This window comes from Ips typographus, unplaced genomic scaffold, assembly GCF_016097725.1.
Source record: "Ips typographus isolate SLU unplaced genomic scaffold, UJ_Ityp_2.0 IpsContig31, whole genome shotgun sequence".
NCBI lineage: Eukaryota > Metazoa > Arthropoda > Insecta > Coleoptera > Curculionidae > Ips > Ips typographus.
Window position 1 is genome coordinate 24836 of NW_028098571.1, and position 18264 is coordinate 43099.

General features: G+C 35.0%; 1 long non-coding RNA gene across 1 annotated transcript; it reads left to right on the forward strand.

The window, feature by feature from the left end:
* The first annotated feature begins 8675 nt into the window (after nt 1-8675).
* Nucleotides 8676-17361, forward strand: LOC145739500 (uncharacterized). Its single transcript, XR_014181052.1, has 2 exons — nt 8676-8880; nt 17045-17361. It is a non-coding gene; the product is annotated as an uncharacterized LOC145739500 (long non-coding RNA).
* Nucleotides 17362-18264: the final 903 nt, after the last annotated feature.

The following is an 18264-nucleotide window of genomic DNA, read 5'->3' on the forward strand; positions in this document are numbered from 1 at the left end:
TTGCTTCGCAGGCGATGTTAAAACCGGCCGTACGGAAAGCAAGTAAGATAGTAAATTGAAAATGGCGCTCAGGCCGTATAAATTAATATATTTTAATAATACACCGTGTTATTGTTATTATGTAGGCTAATAAATTGATATATTGCCACAGTAAACTACATAAATATGCTTACAAAGGTTAGGTGACATTTTGATGATTCGTTTAAATACTTATTTAAACTTATGAATGTATTTAGCTTAGCCTAATTATTACTTCCCGAGAATAGCAAAAAAATTGTATTATTATCTACGACCCAAAACGTCCGATATTTTAAAAATTGGTTGACGTTAAAAAACTTACTTCTTTTTGATTTTTTATTTTGGTTTATTTTTGTATAATTTGTAAATTCCCGATCACTTTTTTAATCTTGAGAATTTATAATATTTCTATAATAATTAAGTTCATCATAAATAGCGTTTTCAAACAATTTCTTCATTTAAATATCTCATTTTTAGTACACCTAAATTTTATTTTATATTATAGGTAAATTTTTACAATAAGACTTTCTGGTAAAGCATGACAGTTAGTCAGTCAGAAAGAATGATCGTTATTTAAAACGTTTTCCATTATTAGCATTATTAGCAAGTCTAATGTAAAACTAGAGTGTATTGGCATCCTATTCTATCAGATGTGATAGAAATAGTATGACAATATCAATTTAGAAAGTTAAAGAAAAAAAGTTAAAGGCAGAAAGTGATGATCCTTTCTGCTAATCGATACAATCCTACTACATAGTAAACGTACCGGAGATTATTCGGCAGGAGGTGATGGATGTTCGGTTTCCGTCGTGTCACTGACGTCAAGAGGCTCGAAATTTAGCATCAATGAGGAAATAGGTATTCCTGGCAGAGTGACATGTTCTTCGTTGTCCAAATGAGCTCCAAATGCGTCCTTTATTGAGAAGATATTTGAGACGTTTGGCTGTAGTGTCGATAGGTTTTTGAATTTGAAATTGATGACATTCTATTCTATGCTAAAATAGTCTTGTTTCACTTCATTAGCGTTACACAGTACCCATTAATATACGTGTATTAAATAATCATTGTTTTTCCTTTAGTGTCTCCAAAGTTTGTGTCTCTAAATGATTACCAAGTCAAAGACTAATTAAAATAATTTAACTTCGTAGTTCCTTTGCCGCACTTTTGACGTCAGCAACCATAAAAGGTTCTCACATAAATCAATCACTATATTACTATTCTCTGTACATTCAGATAAAGGAGCGTATTTTTAAACCCGTCTGACGTAAATTGAGTAACTTCGCCATCGTCTTTTGCAGATCCTGTAAAAGTCGTGCAAGGATATGGATGTTTTTTTGTGGTTGAATGTGTTTAATTTTCTTTTGTGTTCGTCTCATTTCTTTACCAGCGTGTTGTTGGAATTCAGGGTTCTCTAATGGTTCGTGCGGTGGTTTAGGAATCTGCTTGATGGTAGCCATGTCTAGTTTTTCCACTGTTCTGTTTCCATTCTTCTTTCTTCTTTTCCAGCCCTTTTTACAACCCCACTGCTGGGGTTTAGGCCTCTTGCCTTTTGGAAAGACATTCAGCCATAATCTTCCACGCTGGCCAGGCCGGTTGAAAGATGGCGATATCCGCAAATGATTTAGACTCACACTAGTGTTCAGCGGTCACCCATTCAAATACCAACTACGACCAGTGCTGCTTGATTTCTTCACATTGTTGCTGTCGCCTCTCTTGTTCCTCTTCCTGTCATCGTTCTTCTTCCTTTTGTTTTTCTCTCTGTCGCCGTTCTTGTTCTTGATTTTCGCTCTGTCGACGTTCTTCTTCTTGTTTTTCTCTCTGTCGCCGTTCTTCTTCCTCTTGTTTTTTTCTCTGTAGTCGTTGTTCTTCTCCTTATTTTTTCCTCGGTCGTCATTCTTCTCGCTCTTGTTTAATATCGAGACCGTTTTTGGTTTTGGCTGCGTTTTGCATCTCAGCCTCAGATTCCACCTGTTCCTTATCCTCTTCGGCCTGTTTGGATGTAACATTTGGCCTAAAACCAAAAAAAAAACATAAAAGTTGGAAACATCCAACTTTCGAGTTCGCTTATGTTGTGTGTGAGTTATGTTCACTAAATTTATAAATTAAGATGTGTGTTTATAATTATACTATTTTATAAAAATACTTATATTCGATTTTGCAATTAGTGAATTATTGCAACAGTTCCTAGCTTTTGTTTTGCTTTAACGGAAAAAACGGCCCTTTAGTACACTAATTCCGATTTATTTCGACTCTCGAATTATCCGATTTGATTTAAATCTAACTAACATCTTTTTGAATTTTTTTTGTCATCATTCGCCCAACTAGTGACATTTGAAAAGGTGTTGTCAACCTTTAACCGTTTTCATAGGGGAGACCGGGCTACTGCTAGAACTGCAGCATCATCAGCAAATATTGCTAGTTTTATGTTATCTGTTACAGGTATATCGCAAGTATCTAACAACCGCAGCACTGGCCCAAGCACACTGCCTTTTTGAAAAAGTTTCTCAAATAATGTTGATAACACAGGCAGAATAGGAATGGGCCAGTAAGATTTAGCTACTTTTACTGTTTTGCCGGGTTTTGGTATCATAATTACATCTGCCGTTTTCACAACATAGGAACGTGTTTCAAGCGAAATGAGATGCATTAAATAATTGGGTAATTTTAATAATTCCTTTTTTTTAGGAGTTGTTTGCGTATGTTTTCTGTAAACCTTTGGTCTGAGTTTGTTGTCTCTAGCCAAGGTGCCACTTTTTTCTCAAATTGCGATTGGAGGTATTGGTTTTACTTACTTACTTACTCCGTAGCGCTACAGCCCCTGATGGCCCTTGACTGTGGCAACAAATTATTGGTTTTATTGGTCGGTTTAATCTCTCGGTAGCTTTCCAGAGTGAATAATCTGAGCTCTGGTCGTCAGTTAGTTCCCTGAGGTACTTGTTTATTGACTAATTTTTAATTTCATGAATTTCCCCTTTTAGTTGTTGGGTCCGGTTGTTAAGTACGTTTATTTTCTCTCGTTCTGGATTTTTACCACTCTTTTCTAGCGCTTTTATTCTCTTTTATAAGATCTCGTATTTCCTTGAGATAGTTTATTTTAACGGTTCTTCTTTTCATTTCTGGGGTGCTGTTCCAAGCTGGTTGCTAAACATCATTAATACATTTTCTTCACCGGAATTTTCAAAACATATTTTAGACCGACCTCCCCATTTTATTTGAAGAGATAGAAACAGGAAATCTCGTTTAGGATTTTTTTGTTGTAATATCGAAAAGACCATTTAAATTGTATCAATAATTTATGATTACATGTTGAACCCTTCTATATTTAGTGTGTCCGAGCTGTTATTATCACTCAGATTTAATACTAAATTGATTCTTATATAATAGGACTATGAACTAATATGAGTGTTGTACTTTTATTCAGGTACTATTATAATATAATGATAATATTATAGAAAATATCAGTAAATAATCTCCGTCCTCTTTTGGACGCATTGTTACTGGCACATTTTACTCAAAATTTGTCGACGGATTCGTCAGACCTGACAATTTTGAAATAAGTGTGTTTTAAAGGTATCTATTTTTTTTCTCTTTATGTGTGGTTTTACATAATATAATAAAATACAGTGTCTAACAATAAGAAAATACCAGTAAATCTTTGAATGAGTCAGCTGTATGGCGACAGTCCATTTTGCGGTTTCAAGAACTACAGTTCTGAGTGCCTTTTTATGAACAAAATGTCTGTTACTGTTATGTAGCCCTGCGTAGAAACGTAGGTCCAGATTTCTGTTGTAGTAATATGATTAACAGAATTAAGTATTTTCGTCATACGAGCAGTCAATTCGTCATATCAGGAAGCATATTTTTATATTTCTGATCCTCGATTGTCCACACAACAGTCACAAAAACATTTAGCCAATAAGATATATAGCCATTAAGCTGTTTAATTTTTCAATATGATTGTTCATTTCAAGATAGCCAAATAATACAGAGCCAAAGATGTTTAATAAATCGGTTAGGTTGTAGCGCTTTTCTTGCGGATTTCCTCGGTTACGTTGCCTCGGGCGCCACCTTTGCTATTTATAGTGGCTGAAGGTCCACTTTACGGTGCCTGGGTAGCCTTTAGACAGCTGGAGAAAGTTCCATGGGGTTCGGGAAATAAACAAAATTAAAACAACTGTTTTCACTAAATGTACTGTATTGCGACTCTCTGAACTTACAGCATATACTTACGGTAACGGTTACCTAATGTAAATAAAGCTACACTGTTCGGTGGTTCGGGGAAAGCGTGTAACGTTAAAGAAAACTAGCTACGGACCCTTCACTACTTGTTTAGCCTGACTACTGAAAGTTATGTCTGTCTAGGACACGGTGTAAGTACGGCGGTACGGTTATGTAGAACTGGCTACTCGGCGCCAGGAGGTTGTTCCACTCGGAGTTTGCTCCAAAAACCCAAAGAGGCCCAATTACGTGAACAGCGGTGTTTGTCACTCGACCTAATCTCTCTATGCCGCCCCGATTCCCCGGTGTTCGACAAACAGAGCCTCCGTTGCACACTGTTACCCCAGAATCATGCAACAGAGTTTTCAAGTCTCGTAACGTTGCCAGTCACACAGCCCCTAATCCCTCCAGTACCCTAAACCCGTTCACTACACCGTTTCCCCGGAGCCAAGTAAACGAGCTACAGGATTCACCGTTCCCGCTTGCTACACCGTTTTCCCGATGGCAAACAAACAGGAACAGAACCAGAAAGATTACATAACTGTTTTCAAAAGAAAGTTACTGCAGCCGGCGCCGTCTTACCAGAAATACCCCCAAACGGAAAACCACGGAAAGATATTGAAAATGCCCCAATTTACAGGTTTTAAAATAACTACAGTTAACGGTACGGTTTTAAAACAGCAAACAGAACAAATACCGGACGGATGGTATGTGCCTATTTTTTACTTACAGATACGCGAAGATAAGAGATATCAACGGCACGGAACGGCTAGGCTAGTTGGTTTCGATCTTTTAGCGATCGAAGAAACCCCGTTTTCGACCATCTTTTATACACAAAACCAACGGTGGGGGCTGTTAGTGGCGGTACCCACTGCCAGCGCCCACCGAACCATTTCGAACGGCTCCGGAAGGCCCCAACATCGACGCCACGACGGCCGCGGTCAAGCATTCAGCAGTGAAGGTATTTAAGAAATATAATTAATGAAAATTAGTAACTCCGTTACAAGGTATATGCAATTTACAATTCGTGGACTCACAATAATTAAATATCAAGACAGGGGGGTTATCACCTGAGGCAACTCCGTTTTTTGGATTCCTTATGTTTTGAGCGTCGTTTCCGGCTACGCCGTTTGCTGCAGCCGGACTTCCTTTTGTCTTTTTTCGCATGCTACAGGCATGTTCATAAAGATTTGCACTATGAATGTTGGTTTGACTTTTTAAACTTAAACTCCAACTTTGTCAAAGCTTCGTCAAAATACATTGTTAAAAAAGGTCTTAACAGCATTTAGCTCGTTCGATGGCAATCTTCGTTTGAGGCCATTTAACTAACTAGTTTGCTCCGAAAACCCCGCAAAGAGTTTAAAAATGGTCTTTTGGATCTCCTGGAGGATCGATATCTAGAACCGCAGCGCTGGCGTCTTCTTTCCTTTTAAACTATAATATTATCCTTCCGTTACACGCGCTACTATTTTTTTCACATTTACACGCGGCGGACTGTCAATTCGCAACTTAAATAATAACAGTTTTAACAAGGATTTTATGAAAATAGTATTAGAGCTCACATAAGCATTATCATCTATTTTCAATTTCTCAGAACAGTTCAAACATATTATTTTTCACAATTTGTGCAACTATATTTGCTCAGACCTTTGATGTAGATGATTATTGACTAGCTGCAATGCTAGGTTTCGAAGAAATTCCCTTCTTCTGATGGAGTGTGGACTGTTACATTTGTTATACCTTACCGCATAAGGCCCATCCGGCTGCTTCCCGACATAAACTTCCAAATTAGAGGTAACATAACATTTAGAGTCTACTAAAGCAAATATCTGTATTCTATATTTGTTTGGTTTGTTGGGAATATATTGCCTAAATGAGCATCGTCCTCTAAAAGCCTCTAGTTTTACATCCACCGGAACGTAGTGAAAGGGTGACTACGCATTTTTGCAGTTTGTGACAAATTCATCAAATACGTCTGTCTCTAATAGGTTGCCTATTTCTTTCTTTCATTACTGGTTTTAACATTATCAAACCTCAGATGTTAAATAATGATCTAGAATCTGTTTACTGACCTTACCACGCGACGAAGTTCTACGACCGTTCCTTGCATACAATAATAATAATAATAATAATAATAATAATATTTTTGCATATAATTCTCTTACATGCAAGCGACTTGATTTTAGAACTACAGCTATGTATGTACAGCAAACCAAATAATGCTTCAACCTCAGATTTACTTGTAAGAGCAGCATCTATTTCTCGAGAATAATTTGTAGCTGTTTTTCTAATATTGTAACATAAAGATTACACTAGGTGCCGTTAACCTAAGTTGCCCCGGTCTCCCCCAGTACAATGTTTGTGTCAGCAAGATTGGCGAATTGGGGTCATGATGTGGGTATAAATACTGCACCAAAAGCACGTACAGATTACCGAACTCTGGGGTCTTCCCCAGAGGGAAGTCACTGACTGATCTCTGGGTTAGTCTGGGTATGCCTATTGTGTAACGTAACGTGGAGCAGTAGGTGACCAAGTGCCACACCCTAGATCAGCCCTAGCAAAGGAAATAGTGTGGGCGAGCAGCATAAGTTGCCGTTCCTACTTACCTCCCTTTGTTAGGTTCTTCACGTCTTTACCGGCTCGGTGAATGCCCTCGGACCTAAGTCTAGGGTTCATTCATCCCCGTTAAAGCGTCGCCCACCGTGTTCCTTCTGCCTAAGGCCGGATCACATCATGCTCCCCGCCATCTTGGCAATCTGGGGGTAAGATTACTGACTAGTCACTAAGGCACTATAACTTAATAAAAGTGGGTTACCTGTGGAAACCTGTGTGTTCTTCCTCCTCAACTACCCCTTAACGTGACAATATCTTCGTTTTTTGTTGTTCGTTTTATACAGGGTGGTCCAGTTTTAAATGTCAATAATTCACCATTTGATAGCCCATCAAAAAAATAAGTTGACATGCATTGTGTAATTTTTGTAAAAAATGCTTCCTAAAAAAGATACAGTCTCCCAAATTTCAGTTTAAAAAAGTTTTTTGGTCATAATTGTCAGACCGTTGGTGCAATTTTGATCAAATTTGGAACAAGCGCTATTGAAATTAATACTCATTATGTGATGGTAATGACGTTTATCAAAATTGTTCAGTTGCGTAGATACAGGGAAATGATTTTCGTTTTCCCGCCTTTTCTACTGTCACTGGACATTTTTCAAAAATTACACTAATATTTAAGTTGGAAAATGAAGTACTTCTTGTAACATTGTAATTTGAAACTTCGTCTACGAGATAATTCAGTTATTACGTTTAAAAACCCAAAAAAAAAAACTGATATCTGGGCGGGCAAAAATTGTATAGTTTGTTTTATAATCAATGAACTGTCGGTAGTTCGTCCTTCAAAAAATAAGCAGACATGCATGTTGTCCTTTTTTAAAAGAACGTTCCCAGAAAGATATAGCCTTCCAAAGTTCAGCTTCAAAAAGTGTGTGTGAGTGTTTTTTTGTCATAGTTTTGAGACTGTAGAAGCAATTTAGATGAACTTTGGTTCAAGTATTTATAAAGCTGATACTCATTACTGAACGAAAGTAACTTTGGTCTAAGCTGTCCGTGTAGATAAAATAATTGTACAAAATAATTGGTTCACTTATTTTGAGCTACATTAATTTTTATACCTCTGGACGTTCAAAGGAATGATAATTGATTATAATGAAGGGTTTTTTGTAGGTGGCTTTAACACCCGGTAATAAGCATCAGTTTTAAGTCCTTATACCAAATTTGATCGATTTTCACTTTCAACGGTCTGAGATTATAACAAATGACAACTATTTTTCAGAAATTTAGAGGGCTGTATTTCTCCTAGGAAGAGGTCTTTTATAAAATGACAAAAAACATAACAACTTATTTTTTGAAGGAGAATCCACTTCTTGCAGATTTATTTTTAATTTTTTTTCTGCCCGGATATGACTTATTGATGAATTTTGAATAAAAATTTTACGGCAGATACATCATCTCTCTTTCTAAAACACTGTAATTTTGGTGAAATATCCAGTCAGCGTAGAAAACATAGAGGAAAAATTAATCTTTCTGTAGTGTATCTACGCCACTTAACAAGCTTGACAAAACTTCATTCACATCACATAATGAGCATTAATTTCATAAGTACTTGTTCAAAATTTTATCAAAATTGCTCCAACGGTCTGACAGTTATAGCAAAAAAAACGATTTTTTAAACTAAATTTTGGAGGACTGTATCTTTCTTAGGAGCAAAATGGCATAATGTATGTCAACTTATTTTTTGATGGTACTATCGATTATTGACATTTAAAACTGGACTACCCTGTATATGTTAAATTTATTCTGGTATATTTAATTGATGCTAATGTGGAAGGGTAGACAGAGCGTTTCAGGTTTTATCTGAGGAATGTTGTTAATATAAACAAATTTTGGTTCCAACAAATAGACTGTTCAGTTTGGGCCTGCTTATTTTCAAGGCTACTGACAATATGGCCAAAATGTTTAAAATATAACCCCTCAAAATAAATTATTTAAAACAAATAAAAATTAATATGGCGTCATGTTTTGCTGCCTGCATGGTCAAATTTTTTTTTTCACTTTTATGTGTTTTTGTGTGCTGCTTTTTGTCGATAGGTAAGTCTATTTATAAAAACCTTTTTATAGTTTTTTTATTGAAATGTAGAATTTTCTAGCTATTGTTCACCCGTAATCTTGTGTTGAAGAAGGATTTAAATAAAGTCCGAAACGTTCACATTAACAAAAAAATAATTTGACTTGAATGCTGTTTCATTAGTGAACTAAAAAAAAATTATTTTTTTTTGCTCTTTTTAACTAATTAGTCTATATTATACTACTTATAGTCGGTTCACGACCTTGGCTCTACTCGATGCTTTGAATTTTGAACTTTTGCCCCCTGTATATTTTTAACAACGATTTTTATTTGAGGTTATAGAAAAATATTTCTTTCAATTTCATTGCTGTGTTGCCTGCCAACTAATAATGAGATGTTCGATAATGCAAGTGTCTTCTTCTTAGAGTTAAACAAGATTCATAAATTAATATATAATAATAATAATAATAATAATAATATTTATTGTGCAAAAAAATATACATCTCACACAAAGGGCCTGCATTCGCTTAGTGCGTTTTTCCATGCGGCCCGCAGATTACATATAAAACTGAAAAACTAATATGGACAAACATTTCTATGACTATTAGTAATTTTAGCATATTTCTAATAGGCTTTCATGCAAGTACTTTTTTAAAGAACCTTTGGAAGAATTGGTTATTTTGTGGTAAATTGGTGAGTTCAGAATTGAGATAGCCTTATAAGGAAAACAATTCTTAAACCTAGCAGTCTTGTGTTGGGGTATATCAAACCGTATCATATTTCTTAACGCTAAACCATGTAAGTGTAACCTCTTCCTAAAGTAACAGTATAAATAATTTGGTAGCTTATATATAAATATTTTTTGCACATACATTGTGAACTGCAGCTCAGCACGAAGGTTGTACTTCAGAATTTTATTAGCTACATATGTCGGGGTAATGTGGTCATATTTATATTTATTGTGTGCAAATCTAATGCTCGAATTCTGTATTTTTTGAATTTTGGTTTTGTACTCAATTGATAAGTAGTTATAGTAAACCATGTTACAGTAATCGAGTTTCGACAGTAACAAAGAGTCTATTAATTTAGTTTTTAGGTCTTTAGGCAACAGATATTTATAGGGGGGGGGGGGATACAAACATTTTAGTCTAATCATTAGTGACGCCGCCTTTTTGTCTACATGTGACTCGAAACTTAAATCACTATCGAAATAAACTCCTAATTTTTTTGCAGTGTTCTTTTGCTCAAGTGGAATATTGTTAATGTGCAAAGTACTAAAGTTGTGATTTAAATATTTATTTGTGACATTGTTTGAAGCAATAATAAGATGGGTACATTTACTAATGTTTAATTCTAGTCCATTGTTTTTCGACCAGCTATAAATACTCTGTAAATCTTTGTTGACACAACTGATAGCACTACTGATATTAAATAACTTGATTTATTTTGTTCAATCGGTTATTTCAAGGACAGCAAGCAATGATAGACATCTATTACTTATTAATTAATCCGTACTAAAATTGTTCTTTAAACTGTTGGTTTTTATACAGCCAAATAATGACAATTCTTTACTTAAATGTGACAACGTTCAATGTCTCTTTGAAGAGGAAAAATTCCATTTATAGGATAGATATCCAAAAAGATCGTAAACAGTCTATATGCACTATATTTCATTTTTATAAGCTAACAATTTATACTACTTAAGAAATGTTGATACCGGTAATAAAACACAACATGTTAAATACACATATTTCACAGGTTTAGATTCAAACCTTATCTTTCTAACCGCGTTTTAGGTCTTTTATACAATACAACATACATTATTAAACTTATACAGGGTGTTTCAGGTTTTAATAAGCAAACTTAAACCGTGCATTCTGTCTAACAATAACTATAGTTTTCCAAGTAAACTATATTCTAAAGATGCTTTGTTAAAGAAGTACAGGATGTTAAAATTCTCTACCAATTTGCATTAGAAAATTCAGATGTTTATTTCTGAAAATAAAAATTTAAAAAAATTTGTTTGAACGGTTTGAATTTTTTAGAAAAAACCCTTATTGGCTCACTAGAAAGCAATTTGGGGGGCTACAACTACAAGAAAATTAAAACTTCAACATTGTATTCCTTTAACGAAGCATTTAACAGCTTTAACCTAAACTAAAAAAAAAAAAGTGTGAATTTATACAATATAATATTTTTAAATATTTTATGTATACTTTGTATCCTGTATATTTTATATCATCAGTTGCAGCAGTTTGCAAAAAAAATATTGTCACGTTTAGGGGGTAGCGTAGGAAGAGAAACAAGACTGTAGCTCAAGTATGTCTTCTTTATTAGGCAGTGAACACTGTCCAAGGGGGGGGGGGGGGTTGTGTGTAGGTGTAGGTGCGTAAGCCCTCCTGAAGTGTCGCCAAGCGAAACCCGCTCGATACGAGCCGGGAGCCGCTATGACCGACACGCCCAAAGGACTTACTTAAGGAACTGATAGGGTCAAGAGTTCGGACGGTCACCTCGTGGTATGCGTAAGAACTCTTGTCTTTTCAGCCTGGGCTTCCAAGAAGGTAACGAGCCGTCCGGACACTAGAAAGTTGGGACTGTTGCTCGAATACCGACCCGACCTCCCTCTGGGGATGACCCCAGAGTTCGGTGCCTTAGCCGAGCTACGGTGCATCTTTTATACTCGTCAGCGACCTCATTACGCTAACCTTGCTGACTATGGTGGTTACTGCTTGTGCTTGCCGTAACTACTAACACGAGTGTGACAATATTAATTTTTCTGTATGTTTCATGTATGTTTATTATAAATTTTTTTTAAAATTTGATATGATTTTTTTATCAAATATAATTATAATTCTTTAGGACAACAAGTCTGAATGCAAGATTTTCTAAACTTTTACATACACGAAACGTATTTTGTGAACTATATCCCGAATAAAAATCTACTGTCATTTCTATAATCTAACCGTTTTTAGTTTTAATTGACAGATTTTATTAGATATGCCGCCAATTTGTTACATAGTAGCTATGATTTGAATAATTTGGTCACCAGAAGGATGGAATTTTAAAATGGGAAATAATTTATTGAATTTAATGGTCAATCTAACACCATTTGCAACCAACACGATTCAATTTCTGTTTCGTTCTTGAGTTCAATCATAAACGAGCATTTTGAAAAAAGTGTTGTGTTGCAATGTCAAGCTAATTTGAAAATTTTTAAAATTTAACTTAACATTGTTAGAGCAACAATAGTCTTAAGGACTATTTTCCTGAGTATTTGCTTTTCACTTCCCTCGTTTCGGTTTTAAGATATTATAAGATCAACTTTTTTTTCCTATGAACGAAATTCGAAAAGGACGTTTTTTGCTTTGAAAGTATACAGGGTGATTTACGATGATGGTATATTAGAAATATCTAGAAAACGACTAAACATTTTTCGCTGAAATTCTGAGCGTAGCCTAGGTTGAGTTCAAACTCTCTTTCCAAGATATTTTGGACTTTGCTATGTTGCCAGATCAGTCGAAAAGGACACCAACTTTTGATTTTCAAATGGAACACCCTGTTTCTAATCTCATTTATGAATTCCTCGTAAGAAGGTTAGTAATTAATGATAATACTTCCCTATACCTATCTTGCACCGTTTCTTAGATATTTCATAAAAATGGTGGATTTATCAGCAAAACGGTAGTCTAAACATTAGTTAAACTCTCAAGTCCTGAAAGGTTTGCTAATATGACATTTTGTCCTCAGTTAGACAATACTACATAATTGAAAAGCCCAGAGAGAGAAAATTAAAAAAAACCTACAGGGTGGTCAGTATTTACCTTTTAGTCGGACAGATAGAAAAACTGCGAAACGTCCGTTTTTTTATTGGATCCATCGGTGTTTTATGGTTTGTATTAAAGGAATATGGCGCGTTCAATCGTAATCCATACTACTCTGAATACAGACACCTGCTTCGGTTTAATGACTAGTTGTCGTTTCTATAACCACGTGTTCTGACAGATATTTGTGAAATTCAACCTGGTTTCAACTGAGCACAAGCAAGTGTCCGTATTCAGATTAGTATGGATAACGATTTTATAGGCACTTTAAGGAATTTAATAAGTCAGAAACGGTTGAAGTTAGGTATAGGAAGAATATACATAGATTTGTTCTAAATTTAATGTTCTTTTATTACAAACCATAATACATTATAGGATCCATTTAAAAAAACGAACTTCTAGTAGTTTCTCTATCTGTCCGACTTAAAGGTAAATATTGACCACCCTGTAGGTTTTTTCATTTTCCGTTTCTGGGCTTTTCAACCATGTGGTATTGCCTGACTGAAGACAAAATGTCACATAAGCAAACCTTTCAGGACTTGAGAGTTTAATTAATGTTTAGACTACCGTTTTGCTGACAAATCCACAATCAATGTCTTGAAATCAAACTTTACAGTGTAGCCAACGTTGCTACACTGTGAAGTTTGATTTCAAGACATTGATGATCCAACTCCCAAAACGTAACATCAACCGTTCAACAGAGGATCGTAAACCACAAAACATTAACATTAATTACTAGTCTTCATTCGAGGAATTCAAAAATGGGATTGGAAACAGTGGGTTCCATTTGAAAATCAAAAGTTTGTGTTCTTTCCGAATGATCTGACAACACCGCAAAGTCCAAAATATTTTAGATGGAGAGCTTGGACCCAACCTAGGTTACACTTCAAATTTAAACAAAAAAAAATGGAGGCGTTTTCTAGATACTTCTAATATACCATCAGCGTAAATCACCCTGTATAACATGTTAGGAAAAACTTTGTATTTATGTTAAAAACATAAATAAATAAAAAGAAATTTTTAAGGTGGCATTGACTTGCAAATAGTACTTAACCAATGTCGTTTTCATCAATACATCCAAAATAATTTTAAAAAATTATCTGAATAAGTGTGCTAAAAATTGCCAAACCTATCGACAAGTGAACGGGACAATATTTGAGAATTTACCAGATTAGGACTAAATTGCGTTATTTGCATTGATAGTCAGTTAAGTTTAGACCTTTATTTCATATTACATTTTTCATCATTTGGTTTATAGTTCATCCTACATAACGTTAACTGCGTTTGAATACATATAAATCGGAAATCTGAGTCTGAAATGTCGGAATTTTGTAGATTATTTAAAAAAAAATGTCTTTTGGTTAAAAAATAAACATACACTGTGTGTAAAAAGTCCGGCAACCCTTAACTATTTCGAAAAATATTCTACATACTGAAAAACATCGAATATGAAAATTTTCGCATTTTAAACATTTTACCGTTATGTGATTAATGAATTTACAGGGTGAGTCACAAGATGGCAATGAAATGATGTTAAGTTTTTTCTTATGGAATGACATGTTTCAATGATATTTTCTGATTCCGTCTCTAATTCTGATCATATTTCACGAAATATGTTGTATGGTTAACTTGTACAGTTTGACAGCTATTAGAGCTCGAATCAGCTAAGAAAAGGCCACAGGCACGATCTCTGTACGTCTCGCTTTAAACATTGCTGCTCTCGTTACTTTCCAAGTTGTTGCAGCCAGTCAGTGGCGTGCTATTATTTTATCAGTAAAATGAAACGTTTCCGTCGTTTTTAATAAAGAAAATAAAAGACAAAAAGTTTTTCAAAGGAATGGAAACTCCTTCTGCTTCTTTCTTCATAAATTGTAAGACGTTACTGACGATTTCACGCCCTTGGCTGTGTATGATAACACCTTTCTTTTCAACCTTTTTGGAAGACATTATGACAAAATAACGTTTTTTATTCATAACACTGTGTGAACTTCACCTGCGACCATCAACAATACAACCAAAACCCCAGACTAAAACGAAACCTAACCTAACCCCCTAAGTCTCCCTGTCCGTCACTACATTTTTTTAAACTTGGCAACACCGTTTAGAGTGCCGGCTAGTAAAAGCATATAAAAGGGTCCATCTGTCCCTGGCCGCTGCCGCATCTGTTTTAATTGTGTCCAAGTAAAAACCGTACTACGTTGCTAAGTGGCTTTTTGACCGCTTAACAATTTATTTTCGGGAATATTTTAATAGGACGCCTTTGATTATATCTAATGCGACGGCAACTGTAGAAGGAGAGAGAAATAGTTTTAAAAACTGCGTCATGAATGATGCGGTGGTCTTTTCTCATCTGACTCCAGCTTTAATTATTAAAGGAAACTACAATTTCAAGTAAATATCAATTTTTTATTTGACTAAATGCTAAAAATGTGCCTGAATTAAAATAAATCTATATTATATTATACAGGGTGTCCGGAAAATACGTGTACAACGTTTGACGACAGACTCCTGACGTCAAAATATGTCGATCTAAGCCGACTTAGTTATATCCAAAATTGTCTCGTTTAGCCGGTAGAGGGCGTCAAAAATTTGTAAAAATATTGGTTTTTTACTAAATTACGTGAAAACCTGCTAATGGATTTTAATGAATTTTAGTATGTAGACTAATACTATAAAATGACGTTTTCTAGTAGTATAGTCACCGGCTGTAAATAAGTGGAAGTGTTATAAAAGTGATATAATACGTCAACATTTCTCCTCATTTTTTATATGAACGGCGTTATGACAACCCAGATATTTTTGTCGAGTGACCGGAAGTATTTTGAAGCTATTTTACCTCTTTAATATTTCCCGGTGGATGAGCTGTTTCGCCAGAAAAAAAAAATTTACAATTACCTGCATACATCAAAGTAGGTATAATAAAGTTGAAATTATTTATTATTATTTATTACTAAGTAAACCAAAAACATTACTTAAGCAAATGTGTAAAAGACCGCCATCTTGCTGAATACACTTATCAATACTCTTTAAGAAATGAAATTGTACCCAATATTTTTACAAATTTTTGACGCCCTCTACCGGCTAAACGAGACAATTTTGGATATAACTAAGTCGGCTTAGATCGACATATTTTGACGTCAGGAGTCTGTCGTCAAACGTTGTACACGTATTTTCCGGACACCCTGTATATTTATAATAAATTAAAATATTGTGGCATATACCTTATTTTTACGTGGCTCCATAGAAATAATTGTAGAAGCGTCAAATCTGGTGATCGAGATGGTAATTCATTTCATGTAAACGAACAAAACAAAATACAAGTTAACCATACAAAATGTCAAATATGCACAAGAATATCTCTAGGAAATAAGACGCTATTTTTTAATAACTCTCAAAGTAACAATCAATTAATTAACCATTAAACTGGAAATTTGTCATCCGATTCATCTGTAATAAATTGTAAAGCTTAAAGTCCTTACACCTTTTCAATACTTTTGTAACATATGCTTGTAGTTATACACCACCAATTTCTTTAAAAAACGTATTTAACTAGTTAACTGTAGATAATAAAAATTTTTAGTTGTGTCCAAATAGATTCTCAGATTTACCACCGTGCGTCGCGTGTAATAGGTATTATTCACAATTTAACATGGCATTTCCATCCAATCAGATCAATTTACTATTGAATAAACTGTTGTTCACATTGATGAAATCCCAGTTTTTACCGCGGTAAAAATCTTGATTTTCAGATCAGTGTTGTTACGGAAATATAACCAGTTACATTGTTACCCACCACGTTTTTGATCACACACAAACGTCAAATATTTAGTTACGTATTAAAAAAAATACACAATTTAGGGTTTTTGAAGTGGCAAGCAATTCTGTCTTCACCAACTAGATAGCGCCAGGTTAGTTCTTTTTGTTTGCAATGCACTAGACTAGAACTTACATCTTGATTAAAGCCAATCTACCTCAAACATTAGTTTGTCCAGCAGAATATAACTCTACTTCACATGTTTATGATATTTTTTTCCTGTATTTATACTCATTCAGTGTTTTCTTAAGCAAAAGAGCTTAACACCAGCTCAAAAATTATTATATTTATATTAATGTGGCTGAAATGTTTTAATTTGTTTAATACCAGAGTTGAGGTTTATTTAAAACTGACGATGTATGTGCGTAGCCATCGATCTTTTGGTTACCATATCTATTGCAAAAACAGGTCAAAAAAGGTTTTGTATGACTTTATCAAATTTTAGACATTGAGACACTATAATAAATGTACATAAAGTCATAGCTATTCTGTCCTTTCACAAATTACATTTACGTTGGTTGAGAATTGATAGTAAACTAGTTTTTATTTCAGGCACAAGTTGCTGTGTACACAATTTCCAAATGTGGATCATGAAGCAAAATAGCCTTACTACAAATGTTTGACGCGCCTAGAACCGCGAAAGAATCGTCATGACGTCAAATTTCACCAAAATCAACAATCCTGCAAGTACTTCTGCAGACAACTTGATATCCGAATTAGCAATTGGGATCTATACCAAGTATACCACGAATACTATTGCCTTGAAAAAGGTACAATGCATCTGATAAAAAATAAATAAATGTATGTATGGAATTTCATAGCATGGAATTCTTATTTATTTTAATAATAAACTAAAGGTGGTCGAGTGAGTTGTGTGTAGTTTTATTTTTTATTTTGCTTTTCTATTACTGTACTTTTACTGTTTTCGCATATGCAGCATTTATTATGTGCGTTATTTATTATTTTGTCAGGCCAACAGTATTTGGTCGAAGAGTTCTTATTTAATGTCGGTAATGTGTATTAGGGAAAGTGTTATTCCTTTTAATGTCAATCTACGCATGGCGAACTGAGTAACTGTGCAAAAGTTGACATTGGGAGTGAACAAAGACCGGCAATCAGCCATTCATATCTATCAAACTTATTTACTGAATTTATTTATTTCTTACCGACCTCCACTTCGGTGTTCTTATTTTGTCGGTCGGTCGGTTGTAGTCGCGCTTAAACTTAGAAAGAACTATGCAAAAACAACATTTTTCAAACTTAAAAACTTCCTATTAGCTTGTAGTCTGCCGCTAGCACTTAGACTACGGGAAGTAAAGTATTACATATGGCCCATCTTACTGTACGGCGCAGAAACGTGGCCTCTCACAGCTGGAACCCTGAACGGCATTGAAGCGTTTGAAATGTGGACCCACCGGAGACTCTTGCGCGTGCCGTGGATCGCACATGCCATAAATGAAGAAATTTTAAGAACTGCATGCTACGAACGAGAAATACTTAGCATCGTTAAAGAAAGAAAAGTTTCCTACATCGACCATATCTTTAGAGGTGGCAAATATCACATTCCTACACTAATTTTACAAGGAAAAATATAGGGGCATCGAGGTCGAGGAAGAAAGCAGCCTCCTGGCTAAAAAACATACGGGACTGCTGTAACATCAGCGACGCAGTCACCATATTTGGAAGAGCCTAGAACGGCACTCGGCACATTGTATGAAGAGTTCAGACAAACACCAACGTGCGGCTAAGCACAGGGCACAAGAAGAAGAAGA